The sequence below is a fragment of the Dipodomys ordii genome, unplaced genomic scaffold (assembly GCF_000151885.1).
Source record: "Dipodomys ordii isolate 6190 unplaced genomic scaffold, Dord_2.0 Scaffold45, whole genome shotgun sequence".
In the NCBI taxonomy this organism is placed as follows: Eukaryota; Metazoa; Chordata; class Mammalia; order Rodentia; family Heteromyidae; genus Dipodomys; species Dipodomys ordii.
The window spans coordinates 197,845-215,168 of record NW_012267261.1 but is presented as its reverse complement, the minus strand read 5'-3'; the positions used below and the strand labels follow the sequence as shown (position 1 = coordinate 215,168).

General features: G+C 44.5%; 1 protein-coding gene across 3 annotated transcripts in view; it reads left to right on the top strand.

The window, feature by feature from the left end:
• Nucleotides 1-17,324, top strand: part of Bcl6 (B-cell CLL/lymphoma 6) — a 51,173-nt gene that overhangs the window by 13,452 nt on the left and 20,397 nt on the right. The window contains exon 1 of one of the 3 annotated variants that reach the window (XM_013019440.1): nt 11,982-12,042. The exons of 1 other annotated variant lie outside the window; for it this stretch is intronic. The gene's annotated coding sequence lies outside the window, so the exon portion shown is untranslated. Of the gene's footprint in view, nt 1-11,981; nt 12,043-13,016; nt 13,128-17,324 lie in introns of those variants that run through there. One more of the 3 variants, XM_013019445.1, reaches the window with a different exon arrangement.

The following is a 17,324-nucleotide window of genomic DNA, read 5'->3' as shown; positions in this document are numbered from 1 at the left end:
CTCAGGCCTGTTCCTGAGCTATTTTGAGCCACAGCACCACTTTTCATTTTCTGGTTTACTGAAGAAAGAATCTCACAGGCTTTCTAAGCCAACCCAACGATGATGGTAGAGAAAGTTAAGGTTGTGTCTAGACCAAACCTTTTATTTTGTCAGTCGCAGGGCTTGAACTCAGGCCTGTTCCTGAGCTATTTTGAGCCACAACACCACTTCTCATTTTCTGGTTTACTGAAGAAAGAATCTCACAGGCTTTCTCGTCCAGACTGGCCTCGAACTGCAGTCCTCAGATCCCAGCCCCCTGAGTAGCTAAGATTACAGGTGTGAGCCACTGGCACCTGGCTCAGACCAGACTTTGAGCATCTTCCTGAATGGTAAATTAATGGGGCTAAGTTTTACTATTTCAAACAATTACTAGATTAAATGCTTAACAGGCTGAACTTACTCTGTAAGGGAGTTCCACTGAAGAGGGAGCAGGGTCAAGAAAGAACCTCTGGGAAGAAGCCATGGGAGATTTATTAAGCTCAGAATCATGATATTGGTGTTTGATCCTGGATCAGATGCTGTCTTTTATGTAACCCAAAGCAAATTTCAGAGTCTTTCTGAATCTTTATATCCTCAGCTGGTAGAATTTATGGGATGAGGGAGACTCAGGAGTCTGAGATCAAGGCCTGCCTGAGCAGGAAAGTCTTTGAGACTCTCATTTCCAATTAATCACCAGAAAGTAAAAAGTGGAGCTGTAGTAGAACACTAGCCTAGAGCTTAAAAGCTAAAGGCCAGGTCTAGAGTTCAAGCTTCAGTACCAGTATTTTTTTTTAAAAAATCATCTGTTCCCCCAGGAGGACTCCAAAGAAGGTGTAACTATCAAGTGTCCATATGCAGTATTATAAGGGTAGCATAAATGTGAGGAAACCCTTTGATATTTGCAAATGCCATGAAAGAGCAGAAAGATCAGACCACCAGTAAGAGAGCAGGAGACAGATCAGAGGGCTATAGCACCACTTCATCTCATTATGGTCAAAGCATACAGGGAGAGTAGCAGATTACGGTTGTGGAGACTAAGTGTTGCCCAGAGTAGAGGGTCCTTTCCGTGAATGTGTGGGCAGTTCTTACTTTTGCTGTGGACCCCACAGATGTGACATGAAGTCAGATATTCAAAACTGTGAATTAAGGAATCAATTGTCTGCATTTAAAACATATCACGAGTTGGGTGCTATGCCTGCAGTGCTAGCTACTCAGAAGGCTGAGAAGATTGTGGTCAGCCAGAGCAGGGAAGTTCAAGTGACTCTTCTTGCCAGTTAACCATCAATAAACTGGAAGTGGAGGTGTGGCTCAAGTGGTAGAATGCTAGCCTTGGATGAAAATGCCAAGGGACAGCACCCAGGCCCTGAGTTCAAGTCCCAGTGCTGGAACAAAACAACAACACAAAGACATCATTTTAGGTTTTGGGCTTGAGTGAGTGAGACATAAATTAATTTGAAAGTTAGATATTAAGTAGTTTGGAAGGAAAGGAATAAAAGAAAACAAAACATAATCCTACTACCCTAAGGCATTCATTATACTTTTGTTAATGATGTATTATTTATAACTATGAAAAATACTTGAAATATAGATTATATACATACATATACACATAATACATATATGTATAGCTTGCTTTTTTTTCTTTCTTCTAGATTCTAGCAGTACAATTTCCAGGTCAAAGGGCATATGATACTTATGTGACCTTGTAGCTATCTGAAAAAAGTAATGTTCATCAACATTGTAGGACTGGACCATTCTCACTGCATTTCACTGAGTTATTTAAATGTTAGTTTTCCATGGTGAATAATACCTGTTGGTTAAAGATATATAAATACTTGGCGTGGAGGCTGGTAGAAGTAGGGAAAAGCAAGGAAAAGGGAAGGAACACTTCCAACTGAAGTGCAGCTTAGAACTAGAAACTCCTAGTTGCTTACAATTGGCTAGAAATTAGTGACCCATTTTTTTTCACTAGATGATGTATAGTAATGTAACAGCAGTTCTCAGTGTACTAGACATTGCAGCCAAAAATGGGCTTGATGGGAATCCGCTCTATGATTAATTTTCCAAGTGGTGTTTGCAAACCATTTTCCTTTCTAAACTTTTCTCACCTGTAGAAATGGCAAACTGATGGATGAAGACAGAGCTTTTAGAATTTAGATGGTGAGCTTGTTTGTAGATAATGAAGATAAATTCATAGTTCTGGAGTCTGTTCTCATCACTCTTTAGACATCCAGAGTTATGACTCTGACGAGTCCCACAGTTCTTCTGGAGTCATGCAATGTAATTGCAGGCTCTGGAAGCTCTTGGGGTCTTCTCAATCTCCGTCATTAATCCAAGTTCAAGATATCCCATGTAGACTGATGGCAAGATCTTTGTTTCCATGGAGAGTTTCCATAGGCAGATGTTGAATATGTGGTTGGATTAAGGTGCTTGAGTCATCTACTCCCATAAACATATCTGGCTATTGGTGTCTTTCCCCATGTTTTTCTGATGGCTCTTATCCAGAGAACAGCATACAGAAATGAACTCAAATGCTTTCAATTAAAATAAGAAATTAATAAGGTACACTTATTCCCTTGATTCTATTCCGCAAACACGAATGGAAGGAAGCAAAACCTTTCTGATTTCAAGAGTCCTAGTTCACTTTTTGAAGGTTTCTGATACTGAAAAAGGAAAAAAAAATGCCTGTGTATGTTTTTCCAAGGAACAGAAAAAGAAGTTTTAATTAGAAAAAAAAAAACATGGAAAAGATGACACGGGAATACTCTACCCAGTTACATTTTCTACCTTGAAAATGTTTAATGTTACTTTTTGTGCCAATTAATGGGGCTTGAACTCACGCTCTTGGTTAGTTTTTATCGGTGCTCTAACACTTGCCCCCACATATCCACTTCTGCCTTTTTGGTTTTTTTTTTGTTTTGTTTTGTTTTGTTTTTGTTTTTGCTGGCTAATTGAAGCTAAGGGACTCTCAGATTTGTCTGCTTGAGTTGGCTTCAAACCTTGATCCTTAGATCCTCAATCTTCTGGGGTAACCAGGATTATAGGGGTGAGCCCCTGGCACTCAAGTTCATTTACTATGAACATCTTAAGTTAGTACCGTAGACTTGTAACAATGAAACAACAAGCCCAGCCTTGATTCAGTTTTATTTAGGTTTTCCTACACTAATTAATTCTAACCTTTCCAATATTACCTTGCTGTCCTCTCGTCAATCTAGTCTTGCCACTGGGATTTCCTCAGACTTGCCTTGCTTCTGATAACCTTGACGGTTTTGAAGATTATTGGTCAAGTATTTTGTAGGATGCTCCTCTACTAGAATCTGTCTGATGTTTTTCTTAGGATTACAAAACGATTATGATGAGAAGACCACAGAGATAACCATTTTCATCACGTCATATCAAGGGTGCATAATAATCAACATGGTTTAACCTTGTTGAGGTTGACCTTGAATGTCTGGCTGAGATGGAGCTGTTCTGATTTCTCTATGCTAGACTTCTCTATTTCTCCTCTCCTTCCCCTTCCATACTGTACTCTTCAGTCAGAAGTTACTGGATGCAGTCTTTAAAGAGTAGAGATTTATATTTTTTCTCTTTGAAGGTAGCATGTCTGTATAAATTATTTGGAATTCTTTTGCATAGGATATTTGCCATTTATTAATTTATTTAAAGATTTTTATAAGTATGGACTTGTGGGTATTTATTTTTTACTTTGGACTATAATCCAAAATAGTAATTTTTTTTTTTTTGCGCAAATGTTTCCAGCTTTGGCCATTGGAACTCTTCAAGTAGCTTCTGTGTGTTCTTAAAATGTTGTACTTTTTTTTTCTTTTTTTGTCAGTTGTGGGGCTTGAACTCAGGGCCTGGGCACTATCTCTCAGCTCTTCAGCTCAAGGTGAGCACTCTACCCCTTGAGCCACAGCACCACTTCTGGTTTTCTGGTGTTTCTGGTGGTGTATTGGAGATAAGAGTTTCATAGACTTTCCTGTTTGGGCTGGCTTTGAACTGTGATCCTCAGACCTCAGCCTCCTGAGTAGCTAGGATTACAGGTGTGAGCCACCAGCACCTGGCTTCAATAGTTTTGTTTTCAGAAATTTCATACTTCATGGCACTCTATGATGTTTTATTTTTTATTGTAAAAATACTGTACAGAGGGGTTACAATTACATGAGCAAGGTAATGAGTACATTTCTCATCAAGCATTGTAGCCTCCTCCTTTGTTTCCCCTTCCCATCCCTTCCGATCTCCCCCACCTCACCCCCCTACCCCTGGCCAAAGTTGTAAAGTTTGTTTTTCGGCATAACGACTTGTACATCTCATTGTTGCAGTGGGTCCACCTGTATCTCTATTTAAACGATTTGTTTTTGTACTTCCCCTCCACAAATTATACCAACACCAAATACAATGAAAGCAGGAGTTATTCTATTTTCATGCTATAGACTTCCTACCCCAGTCTTAAACTCAGTCACTGCTCTAAGAATCTTTGGTTCCTATTACTAGAGAATAGTATTACATGGGATCTGAGCATTTTATAATTTCTTCAAGTCCAAATACACTTTAAACACTTCAGAGCATACAAAAATAAACATACATGATTTATATATACACATATAGAGAGAGATTGAGGGAAAGAGAAAGTGACCTATATATCTCTCTATCTCCTTATATATCTCCAGTTCTGGAGTGTGAAATCAGGGCCCTCACTAGGCTTGCTTGTTCATTCAGCTGGCATTCAACTACTTCAACCATATCCTCAGTTCTGTTTTTGATTATTTTGGAGATGGAGTCTCTTAAACTTTTTTCCCAGGCTGGTTTCAAACTGTTGATCTCAGCATCTGGATCTCAGCCACTGGTGCCTGGGTTCATTTTTTTTCCCTTGCTGCTGGTACAGGGGCTTGAACTCGGGGCCTCATGCTCTCACTTGGCCCTTTCTCTTTAGGTTGGTAATTTACTACTTGAGCCATACCTCTATTCTGGCTTTTTCTGCTCAATCAGAGATAAGAATCTCACAAACTTTATTGGGCCAGGCTGGCTTCAAATCTTGATCCTCAAATCTCAGCCTCCTGTTGGTAGGATTACAGGCACGGATCTTTGGTGCCTGACAAATCTTACATTTTTAACACCAGCCTACACACAATTAAAAGACAATTATGGATTTGTTAATAATATCAAATCTCAAGAGCCTGAGACCCTATGGTCTTTACTGGAATCTACTTGTAAAATTTGTGTGGTAGGGTCTTTCTTGTCAGTGTAGTTACTAAAAATAATGGGTAAAACCAGTGGAGATAAAGCCAAGAGTCTAAATTTTGAGTCTTCTCTGAATGTGAAGCCACATCTATGGCACCTATCTGTAATAAACCCTGGGGAAAGCACAGCTGGTTAGAATGTGGCCATCAAAGTTTAGAATCCAGCTCTCTGTTAGCTGATAATGTGTATGGTAAAAATATTCTGTCTGGGGTTTAATTTCCAGTCATATAAAATTAGTAGCATTGACTTAAATAATGCTAAGGACCTTCCCAGTTGTAATATAACACTCAACAGTTTCACACTAAAGGCATGCCATTAGTTTCGTCCATTCTTGTATATGGGTCTAATATCCCAGACAATCTAGTAATTAGAGGGGGAAGTGGTAAAGAGGTCACTGATAATGAATAAGGGCTGTTTTGCTATTTAATGCGGAGGCAGGGGTCTGTAAAGTTGCTGTGTTGCTACTGCCAAGTGCATAATTGGGCCTGAGAAACTTTAGACCTTTCTTTTTAAAGACTGTAGATTGAAAACACATAGAAAATTTGGAAAGAAAGTGTTATTTCATTGCTTACAAGTTTGGTGTAATGGATACTGATTTCTTCTCTCTCTCCTTGTGCTCTCTCTCTCTCTCTCTCTCTCTCTCTCTCTCTCTCTCTGTGTATGCCGATACTGGGTCATGAATTCAGGGCCTCATGCTCTTGCTTAGCTTTTTCACTCTAGGCTGGCATTCGATCACCTGAGCCACAGCTCCACTTCTGGCTTTTTGGTGGTTAATTGGAGGACATTAATTTTATGGACATTTCTGCCAGGGCTGGCTTTGAACCTCAATCCTAAATCTCAGCTTCCTGAGTAGCTAAGATTACAGGCTTGAGTCATCAGCACTTGGCAGTAGCAACACAGCCTCTTCCTCTTCTTCTTCTCAGTCTCTTTCCTTTTCCTTCTCTTTCTTCTTGAGCAAACTTCTCATCTGGTATTTACTCTGATAATTACCTTTAATGCAACAAGCTGAGTCACACTCATTTCTTACCACTTCATTTTCTCATTTCTTATTTCTCTCTTGGTCCTTCTTCCCTCCCTGCTTTCAAATGTTATGAGATGTTTTCCACAACTACATGGAGCCAGTGGCTTAACTACTACCCAATTTACAAGTGTCATCTCCTTCCCATTAAGGGGACAGCCTCCCAAAACAAACAGAAAAAGAAAAAACAAAAACAAAACAAAACTAACAGTGGGGCAAAAAAAAGACACTTGGGAACTGTCACAACTGATATCTGAGTGCTGGAGATCAAAAGTCCAAGGTCTTAAACCCAGCTTTCTCCAACCCTTAATGTGTATGAAACCTCCAACTGGCTGTTGGACTCATTCAGCATAATCCCAGACTTTGGACTACAATTGGTTAAATATTGATAGAGGTGAGCATTCTAGCACTGTCATCTTTACCTAGAAGTTTATATTTTAACCCCTTGTCCCACCCCAGACACACAAATACACAGAGCTCCTTTCCATCCCCCTTCAAGTTATGTAAATTTGTGTCAACACCTAAAGCCCTAAAAGTTTGAGCAGACAGACAGGCATCCTTCAAACCACCTGGGTAATTCCTTCATACAGCGGAGGAAACCAAGTCCTTACAAGTGGCTTTGCTCAAGGTCCCGGGAAAGTTCAGGCAGAACCGTAATAAGAAACCAAGGCTTTTATCCCCGTTCCATTCTCCTTCACACTGTGCAACAAGGAGTTAAGTTTGTGTGTCTCTGTAAGTCCATGGGTTACAGAGACACCAACATGTAGGAACTGTGCACCCAGCCTGTGCAGCGTGACCTCAGGGAACGGTTTAATGACTTAAATTTCAGGCAGCTGAAAGGTTTCTGCAAGTAGAGGTTGAAATAAACAAGAAAAGCCACTGTGGAGATGTGAATGGAAAAGTACCAGCCCTCCCTCCCTCCACACATTCTTCCGCTCCCCAGGCTCTCCCTGCCATCCAGCCAGCTTCAGATAGGCTTGTGCACGGTCAGGTGTACACAAGGAGGTGTGGGGAAGAAAGGGGGGGAAATGCAGGCACAACACGCAAATCAAGTTTTTCCACTTCTAGCCTGAGGTAGCACAGACAGCTAGGTACAGCAGTCCAGCAGGCAGGCAGCCCAGCAGGCAGACAGGGTAGCCATCCTGAGTTTAGAACACTCCAGTCCCTTCCTCCCTTGTCTCCTTCTCTCTCTCTCATAGTCCAGCTGCTGCTTTCCCTCATGCTAAGGTTTCAGAGGAAGTGAAAGCCCTGTTATTCAAAACAGTGATGAAGGCCATAAACAAATGATTACGTGCTCCACCCCATCACTTCCCTATTTTAAGCTCCAGATATTTATTCCTAGTTTGAACTATGTGGACAATCAATGTTTGGGAGAAAACAGGTTGCAAAGGCTTGCTCCAAGGGGGAAAATCTGAATAATAATAAAGGCTCAGAGCAGGCAGCATATGGATTAAAATGAAATGTTTATGCTTCTTTTTCAGAAGGTAGTGACTGGAAAGTATTCTGATTTTTTTTTCTTTTCATGTCTTAACACTTTCTGCTCGGCTTATTTATTTCTGGGGAATCTAATCATGGAGCCACATCCCCAGCTCCTATTTCTTTTAAAAGATACTCAGAAATTCTCCTTTTGTCCGTAGTAATTCTAAATGGATTGAAATAAGACAAAAGGGTAAACTTTAAGTTCCTGTCCATGGACTGTAGCATAGGTAACGAACATAACCAAACCCTAAAACTCACAACAAACAGTCCCATCCTCATCGCCAATCCAAAACATTTACAGTGTGCGCAGAGCTGCATGTAGACTTGCTTTCTTTGATCCTGTGAGAAACAATATACCTGCTCCCAAACTCAGATGATCAGGTCAAACCTTTTGAAAGGACATAGGGCCATCCGATCACCATTTTCAGTAGTCTTTTCTGAAACTCTGTGATGGGATAAATTCCTGACAGGTAAAGCCCACTTTCCATTTTTAGTTGCTCAGAAAAAAAGACGACGGAACAGTGCTGAAGGTGAAGACAGGGCCCTGTTTGGCTATGTGGGCAAGGTTTGTCAGTGGAACTGGATGTGAAATGTGTTCCTTTCTTTAAATAGGTGTAATATTAGGACCAGGCTATTTTGTTTTGTGATAAAGCTTATATATTGACTCAGCAGCTGTGACCAAGAGCCTATTCCTGTGCTCAGACCATGAGGCTGGCCTGGGTTCTTTATTCTAAGGATTAGCAACTAGTAGCCATTAAATCAGGGCACTTGTTGCTAGATGGTGTCCTCTAGTCTGCAAGAGTCATTCCTAGGACCCCAGACATGAGAATCATTCTTAAGGGCTTCTTAAGGATGCTTTAAAAGAATTAGAATATATTCAAGTCCCTCGTATAACCTACCAGTGTGCAGTTGAGGAAGGTCCAGACAGTGATGCTGCTAGCTGGGACCGATGGGGGTGAGACCAAGAATCAGAGAAGGAAAGACATTCTAGAAGTAACTAAATTGGTGCATAATATGATGGCAACTTTTGCAGGAATTGATAGGAAAAGGACGGACACAGTTTACCTCACCTTTCAGTTGTTCGCAAAGGACTTCATACCTAAAAGTGTCTCTAAGAATATGTCCAATAATCATTTTTCCTCTCTTTTTGTTAATGGGACTTCATTTGGGGTCAATTTCTTTCAGTGTAAACATACTGATTTGGTTAAAAAAAAAAAACTAATAGAAATGAGGGAGCCTGACACATAGGCTCAGAAATAATATACTCAGAAGGTTTGATGTCCGTGGTGATACGGGTTACCTATTTGTGAAGCAGGCCAGGTGAGTTCTTGCTCCTTAGGCTCCCTGAAGAGAATTAAAAGAAGTCTGAGATAGAAGGGTGAATTCTGCCCAGCCCCCACTCTCGCTGGTTCTACTGCCTGAGGGAGCAGATTTCCCTTTGCTCTGCAGCGCCCCCATGGGGCTAAGAGGGGAGTAGCAGAGGGAACAGGAGCTGCTCAATGTGTTGAAAGCCCGGGGTGGGGTGGGAAATGAGGCAGATGGAAGCTTTGATAAGAAAAGTGACCAAAAATCCTAAGAACAAGTTTACTCGAGGACCAACAACACAGCAGAGTCTCACATTTCACATATCAAATTCTCAGATCCATCTGAGAATCCCTAAAGTGGCATTGCTTTATAAAAGACAAATCAGAAATACAAATACGCAAAGCAAATAAAGCACTTCAGCAAAATCGGAATACCATTTTGAGTCCGATGGGATTCGTTGTGAACTCTTTAAAATGAAAAGGGGGGCTCCAATTGACAAAAGAACTCTTGCCTTCTGGCAGTCTGAATCTGCACTTGACAAAGTCATGTGTCTTTGGGAGTAAAATGTTCAACAAATGGAGACAGGATTAGGCCTATGTATATTTTTCAGAAATCCTTCACAAGACAAGCTTTTCTGTAGAAGCCGTAGTAATCCATCTGTCAATAAGTATTAAAATATTCAAATTTCACACGGACAGATATTTAGGCATATTCCTAAGCTCCAGCCCCTGTGGAAAATAATCAGCTTCTTGGACTTCTAGTTCTAAAACCTGTCAGAGCCCTTTGCTGTGCATGAAACTGCACTCTCAGCCGCAGATGAAACTTCTTATGGGGTTGCAGGGAAAGAAATCTAAAATATCCTAGCAAGAAAAGGCGATCTTCCCAATATTCTACCGGCTTCTCCATTAGAAATTCAACTTCGGGGTTGTGATAGATAGGTTGTTTCCATATGTCTCTTTATTAGTAATTAATATGTGAAGAAAATTTTATGGAACCTTTAAGAAGTCATCTGTGATTTAATGAGTCGTTTGAAGGACTCTCTGAGCCAAAGCTCAGAACAGCCTGACCTTTGAGAGCTGCTTCTGGTCCAAACACTTTGGGTTAATTCTTGAGGAATCTGAAATATTATTTTCCCCTCACACCCTTCTTTTAAGAGACAGACATAAAAGAAACAAGAGTCTCCCTCATTCAGGGATGAGTAGGAGGGGAAAAAACCCCAACCAACATTTAAATAGGGAAACTGGCAGCTTTGAACAAACAAACCAAGGCCCACAGTGCTATGATTCTGTACTGCAATTGCCTTTAAAAAGAAAGGATGAAAGAAAAAAGAGGAAGATTCTCCCCCCCCCCCTTGCTCCCTTCAACTTCACAGTTAAGAAAGATTGCTGCGTGCAATGAGTCTAGTTGTAGCACACTCTGTTCTAAATACACACAGTATCTGAGATACCGGCACACAGGCCCTTAGAATTCTGTCCAGCAAGATCCCTTCAACACAGACTGAAGAGGTGGGTTTTTGTTGTTGTTGTTTTTTTTTACAACGACCTTGAGAAAAAGCCCAGAAAAGAAAAATCATGATGTTAAGAAAAGCAAAACACAAACATGTATTTGGCTCACAGAATTTTGTAGAAAACGCACATCCCCATACCCAAACACACACATTTCTGGCAAGGAGAAATTTCCTAAGAATCAACAGTAACAGCAAGAGTAAACCCACCAGTGGCTGTTCTGGAAAGAAACAGATCAAACCAAAATAAATCCTTTGAACAGTTCTCTCCAGTGCAGAAGAGACTCCCTTCAGGAATAGTCCAAGGGTTAAAATTTAAAAGAGAAGAAATTGTATCAAAGGGGCGGGACATAACGTGGGGGTTGTGGTTGTCACATCTGCCCCCAAATGTAACCTTCTCTCAATAGGATCAGTATTGGGAAGGGGGAAAAAAAATCATCATCTTTGAAATGCTTGAGAGATTAAGATTGGAAAAGGAAAAAAAAATTACAAAAACACAAACCAACCGCTGACAGATCCTATGATTTACATAACACCACAAACTTGCAAGAGGCGAAAATCAGAAGCAAAAATCCCAAAAATCCTCAAAATACAACAACCAGAAATCCCAAGCCGCCACAAGAAAGAGGAAAACCCTCAAAAACAAAAAACACCCTCCACACACACACACACACACACACACACACACACACACACACACACATTCTGTCCAAAATAAAAATAAAAAGCAAACGAACCCACCGAAAACTGCTTGGCAAATATTTTTCTCGTGGTGCCTAATAATTCTAGCTGGAAGGAGCTGCTGTGTGTGTTGCTTCCCCCACCCCTTACTTCTGTCTCCCTGTCTGTCTGTCTGTCTCTGTCTCTGTCTCTCCCTACTACTTCTATAGATCTATATTACATATCTATATAAATAACATGCTTGTTCCAATGGTTCAAATCTCTGGCTCCGCTCAGTGTGTTTGCTGGAGGAGCCGAGCGAGTGGATGGGTAAAGAGAGGAGGGATCAGCCCCAGACCCCAGGAAAGCAAAGCGCACTCCCCCTCTTATGTCACCGACTAGCAAATTAGTTCTCAGAATTCCAGAGGCCGAGCTTTGCTACAGCGAAGCGGCCGACGTCACAGAGCAGGCGCCCACGTGACGCTGGTGGAGCGGAGCGTACCATTGCGCGGGGGTCGCGGAGGGGGAGCCCGGCCGCGGTGCTCTGCAGACCCGGGCGCAAACCTTCCCGGACGGGCCCCGGGCGTGGCGCAGACCCCTCATTATGACGACCCGTGAGCAAACAGAGGGGCTGTGGGGAAGAGGAGAGGGCCCCGGGGGGCCCAGTGTGCGGAGACCTGACACCGAGTCCTCCCCTGCTACTTGCCAGTGGTAAAGTCCGCAGCTCAAATTCCGAGAATTGAGCTCTGTTGATTCTTAGAACTGGGGTTCTTAGAAGTGGTGATGCAAGAAGTTTCTAGGAAAGGCCGGACACCAGGTGATTATTGCTGTTGCTGCCGCCGCTGCTGCTGCCGCCGCCGCCGCCGCTGCTGCTGCCGCTGGTGCCGCTGCCGCCGCCGCCGCTGCTCATAATCATGATTTTACCTTTTAATTCTTTCCCCCCCCTCCCCGCTTTTGCCAATTGCTTTGGCTCCAAGTTTCCTACGTGTATCTATGGATATCAATGTATCTATTGATTTATTCTAGCTGTCAGGTGTTAAAATAAACGCCGAAGATGAGTCCCACGTCTCTCCCACTTTAGGATATAGATTTTTTTTCTTTTTTTTTTTAAAAAAAAAAACCAAAAAAAAAAAAGCGATCTTGATGCTGATGATTTTTGTTCCCTTTGAGCGCCTCGGCCGGTGCGGGGAGGCTCGGCCACCCTCCCCTGGCTGTGGTTCTGGTTTTTGTTTTTGTTTGAAAGGAGGTGGTGGAGGAGAGCAGGAGGGGAGTCAGGGGGAGGGGAGCGGCCGGAGCCGAGAGGACCCGGCCGGGTGTCGGGGGTGATTCGGACCCGTCCGGGGGCCGTGTGGCCTCCGACGGCGGAGAGGACGGACGCGCGCTCGCGCTCTGGCTCTGGCTGCTGCTGCTGCTTGCGTACGGCTTGTGATCTCGCTGGATTCGTGCGGCTGTGTGTTTCCCCCCACTCTGTGCTCGCTTGCAAACTGCCTTCTTTGCTCGCTCTCTTTTCGCTCCTGCCTCCCTTCGCGCCCTCCTCCTTCCCCTTCGCCTCTCCTCCCTTCTTCCCCTCTGCCGTCCTTCTGGGTAACTCCGGGAGGCCAGTGGGGGGGAAGCTGGCCCGCTCGCTCGCGCTCGCCCCGCTGGCTGCCTTCCACCGGCCTCGGTCCTTTACAGATTTCCCCTGCCTTCTAAGCCGAGCCGAGATTTGGAAGGGGGTGTGTGTATGTCGGGGGGGGGGATAATAACATGCAAGCGAACTCTTCGGGTGTTCTTGTTGTTGTTTTTTCTTTCTCTGTCCCCTTTTTGGTCATAAACCCAGATGAAATATCTTGTCTGCTGTGTCTTTTGAGAATCATGATCCTCCTACCGAAGAGACGCAATGTGTTGATGTCCCTTTCCCTTGTGTGTTGGAGAGGTTTTCAGCTTTGCGCGGTAGTGGCCAGGGAGGTGGTGTATGTGTGTGTGTGGTGGTGGGGAGAGGGGGGAAGCGGAGATGTTGAAGACTTTGAAAATTAGTCTTTCTTGGTTGTAGTCTAGGGAATCGGGAATCCCCGCAAGCTCTTGCCTGGCCTGCCCATCCCGGGGACGGGAGCCCGGCGGCGGGACGGGGGTTTGAGGGGTGGGGAAGGGTGGCAAAGGGGTGCGCGTTTGCACCTGCGGCGCCTGTCCGTGTGGGGACAGCTCGGGGCTCCCTGGCGGGACAGCCTGGCAGAGCGGAGCGAGAAGGTGGTGGGATTTCTGGCGGTCGCGCTGTTTGTATTTCGGGCGCTTCGTGACTGTGGAGTTGGATCTCAACGGTTGTTCCCTCCTCTTCCTACATTTTTTATTTCATTCTTTCCTCTCCCCCCCCTCCCGTACTTATCCCCAATCCGTGGTGCAATGCTCTGCCAGGAAGGCAACTGTGGGCCTGAGTGTAGCGGACGCCGGGCTTCAGATTCCCAAGGTCTTTACACTTGGGCCAGGGGGAAACGGCCGGGCTGCGGCCCGCGTTTCTGACCTGCAAGACCCGGGAGGAGAGAGGAGGACACTTTGTGGCTCCCTGGCTGGGGGATTAGGGAGTGAGGGAGTGGGGAACCCCGGGTGAGAGAAGCGAGAACGGGCGCCAAAGAGGTGGTGGTAGTGAAGGGGTCGTTGTGAGTGGTCCTGCACAAATAGATGGTGAGGTTGGCTGGATGTGCAACCTGTGGCTCTTCCCCCGCCCGGGATTGGGGAAGGTAGTGGCGGCGGCGGCCCCGGGGTGGGAGCGGGGTAGAGAGTTAGAGCCTCGGAAATCGGCTGTTGGAGGAGTGGGGGTGGGGGCAGCAGGACTGAGGGTCCCCCGCCCTCCTCCCCGGCTCCTCTCCGACGCTGTGACACTGGTAAATGGCTTGAGAACTGTGGGTTGCGTTGCTTTTATGATACTGCGTTATTGGAACCCCGGTGTGTGCGTGGGGGGGGGGATATGGAACTAGTGTTGCCATAATAAGTTTTAAAACTCCCCCATGGAAAACAAAAACACAAACCAGCAGATTTTTTTTTAAGAGGAGGGGAGGGGAAGATCCTCTGTGTGGTGGTGCGCCCCTTCCTGCCAAGGTTAATGTCTTGGTGTGGGAATGGTGGACGTCCGGGTACTTGGGGGAGAAGGAATGACCCCCGAACTGAGTGCTGGAAGCCCAAAGCTGTTTACAGAGTCCTTGATGGCCCCAGAGAGCCCGTCATTCCCCAAAGAAAAGTGATATAATCTTTTATGGATTCTTTTTCAATCCGTTTATAGTTTCCAGGAGGAAAGCCTTGTAAAACTTTTTTTAAAAAATGTCAGTAGATTAAAAAAAATTTACTTTCCAGAAAAAAAAAGAGGGTTGGGGGTAGGGCGAGAGAGAGAGAGACAGACAGACAGAGAGACAGAGAGAGAGAGAGAGCGCTAGGGAAAGAACTGTTTAGAAATTCAGTTTGTGGCTCTTGTCGATGCCACTGGCTTCCTCAACAGAGATTGCCAGTTTCCCTTTTTCTTTGCAAGGTGTGTGTGTGTGTGTGTGTGTGGTTTTAATAAATAACTTCAAAAAATAAGAAAAAGGCCGGCAACATTCATCAGGAGACAGGTATCTATTTTGCTCACTATTTACTACCAAGAGCCTTTGGCACTGGAACAGAAACTCGACAAGTTGAAGTTCATCTGGCCCTGGTCCACACACTATTCCTGGAGGTAGCAAACTCCAGCTCAAAGCAGGAAGGTGAAATCACACTTCTTGCTTTAAAATATATATGCTTTTTTATTTTTAAGAAGAAAAGGAAAGGTATTTGTCTCTGGTGGAGCAAGTGAGAGAGAGAGAAAGAGAGAGAGAAAGAGAGGAGAGAGAGGAGGGAGAGAAGAAGCACACTAGGACTTTGGCATTCTCTTGCTAAGATGACTACAGTAGAACCCGTGCATAAGTGCCCCTCCTCCCAGTTTATAAATAGAAGTTTCCAATATCCTCTTTGGAAGAATTTCTAATATCACAAGCTCAAGCACGAGCTGATTTTTAAGGGTCTTTCACTGGGATAAGGCTAGATGTGATGCATGATATTAGGTGACTTGAAAGAGGGGGCAGCTAGAGAAAGCAAGGATTCTGCAATTGCCCTTTCCCTCTCCTGCTCAGTTTGAAAGGGTTTTACCCTCAACGCTTTCTTGAAAAGCCTGTTTATTCTGGGTTTGGTGCATAGGGATAGAGCTCTAAATTCTGAAGTTGCCCTTTGCTGAACCCTTGAAAGAGTTCCAGTTATGGGTTGAGTAAATGGTAGCCATGACCAGATGTCAAAATCCTTCCTTCCCTCTCTCTGTCCCCTGCCGGGTAGCAAAACTCACAACCCACTTGGTTGTGAAAAAACTTAGGTTTAAGAGGAGATGGTGCAGCAGCGCCACCCCTCGATGGATACAACTATTAGCAAAAGTCAAACACTGGAAAAAATAATTGTGAAATTACCTTCATGGGGGCATATATTATGTATAGAATCTGGGGAGGTGAAAAAAGACTAAAGTGGCAAAACGTTGAAGAGGAAAACCTGGCAGGTTGATCTCTCCGATAGTGAAGAAAAGCATTGTTCGCCAGCTAGCATAGTGTCATCCTTGGAGATGTTGTTCCAGAAACCATGTAGGGAAAGTGTCATAAGAGGCATGATGGCGTGGTGTGTGTGTGTGTGTGTGTGTGTGTGTGATGGTTGACTTTAAGACTAGGTCTCTGGGTGGAGGAGTTGTACTTGACTTTTCAGGACACCTGAATTCTGTCTGACAGATAAGCAGGAGTGTGTGTGTGTGTGTGTGTGTGTGTGTGTGTGTGTGTGAAGTGTTGCCGTTTAGCTGGCGGTGGCGGTGGGGTAGGACTGTGGATGGCCTGGAGCCGTGGCAGGCTGTGTGGGTCCAAGCCGCTCGGCGCACATACGCAGGTTTCTTTACTGAACTGCGCAACAAGTGGGAACGCCACCACCGCGCTGCCAGCAGCCCGAGGAGCAGCGCGAAGCGCAGAGCCCAAGCGGCCAGCTTCTCTTAGCTCCAAAGGAAGCCAGCAACCGCTCTCCAGACCCTTCCCACCGCCTAGTCCACCCTCCAGAAGACCAGATTCCCGTGCCCATCTCCTGCTTGGTCGTGCGCTGTCAGTCCCAGGGAGAGCCTGCCTGCCTTGGCTCCCCCTCAATCCCTTTCCTTTACGGAGAGAGATGATGAATGTCTTCCCGACTTTCTTTGCTGGTTGATAGCATTTAAAAATAGAGAGAAATTGCAAAAATCTCACTTAACATCGCCACCCATGGTTCTATTTGAAGAAAAGCGCACCTTTTCTTTCTTTTCCCAAGATAGCTATTTTTTAATGGGGTGGGGAGATCCACGTAGGATGCATAAAAAGCAGTTCCAGAAACTGCGCGGTGATTACTAAAGGCGTTGAGCGTCAGGAAGAAGGGATTATATTCACTAAATTGTTTTCCAGCTTTGGTTTTGGAAACATCTCTATCCCCACCCCCAAGAGACAGAAAGAAAAATAAATAAATAAAAGGAAGGGACCCAGTGTGGAAGACCATGGCCGAATAATGATTCTCAGACGGACTGCGTCTGCCACCTAGTGGCGGATCATGGTCACTGCCTCTGCAGTGAGCGTGAGGTCGACCCTTTCACCTTGGGGTTTGTGTCCAGAACAGAGGAAGGAGACGCCCCACTGGGGACCGTGTCCGATATAAGAGGTTTTTGTTTTTTTTTTAATGGATTGTTAGGGATCAGAAAGACCCCAGATGCTTGCCTCTGTTGATAATCACTCCGTAATCCACATTTATCTCAGCCAAGAGAAACATTCAACTCTTTGAGGATATCTACCTGTGGCTGTGGCCCCTCTCTGGGGTGATGGAAGGCTGTCATCCAAAATGCAAGAGCTTAAGGGCTCGACTTCTATTTTGAAGATGAGGAAATAGACTTGACAGCGACCTAACCAGGACTAGGCAGTGGCGCAAAGTCACAGGCAAAATTTACCTCTGCTTCTTTAAAGTATCCAAGTAGAAGAAGAAACAGAACCCTCCCCTTAAAGTGTGCGTGTGTGTGTGTGTGTGTGTGTGTGTGTGTGTGTGTGTGCCAGTATTGTGACTTAAACCCAAGGCCTGGGC